The following is a 328-nucleotide window of genomic DNA, read 5'->3' on the forward strand; positions in this document are numbered from 1 at the left end:
CACAAAGCGCTCTACATCAAATGAAGTAGGAACGCTGTAGCACGTATGGAAGCACATGAGCGTATGTGACATGATATCCAGCTACTGACAACGTGACGAACGTTTGAGTGCGTTAGCGGTTGCTGCCGCGTCAAACGGATCCGTCTGGGTCATACAGGAACTCTGTAGCACGTCTGGAAGCACCACAAGCTAATGTGACATGATATCTCAGCTACTGACAGCGTGACGAACGTGTGAGTGAGTTAACCGTTGCTGCCGCGTCAACATATTCGTCTGGTTCAGTCAGGAACGCTGTAGCACGTCTGCAATCTTCACAAACGTATGTGAC

This window comes from Plasmopara halstedii, assembly GCF_900000015.1.
Source record: "Plasmopara halstedii genome assembly, contig: Scaffold_444, whole genome shotgun sequence".
Classification (NCBI taxonomy): domain Eukaryota; phylum Oomycota; class Peronosporomycetes; order Peronosporales; family Peronosporaceae; genus Plasmopara; species Plasmopara halstedii.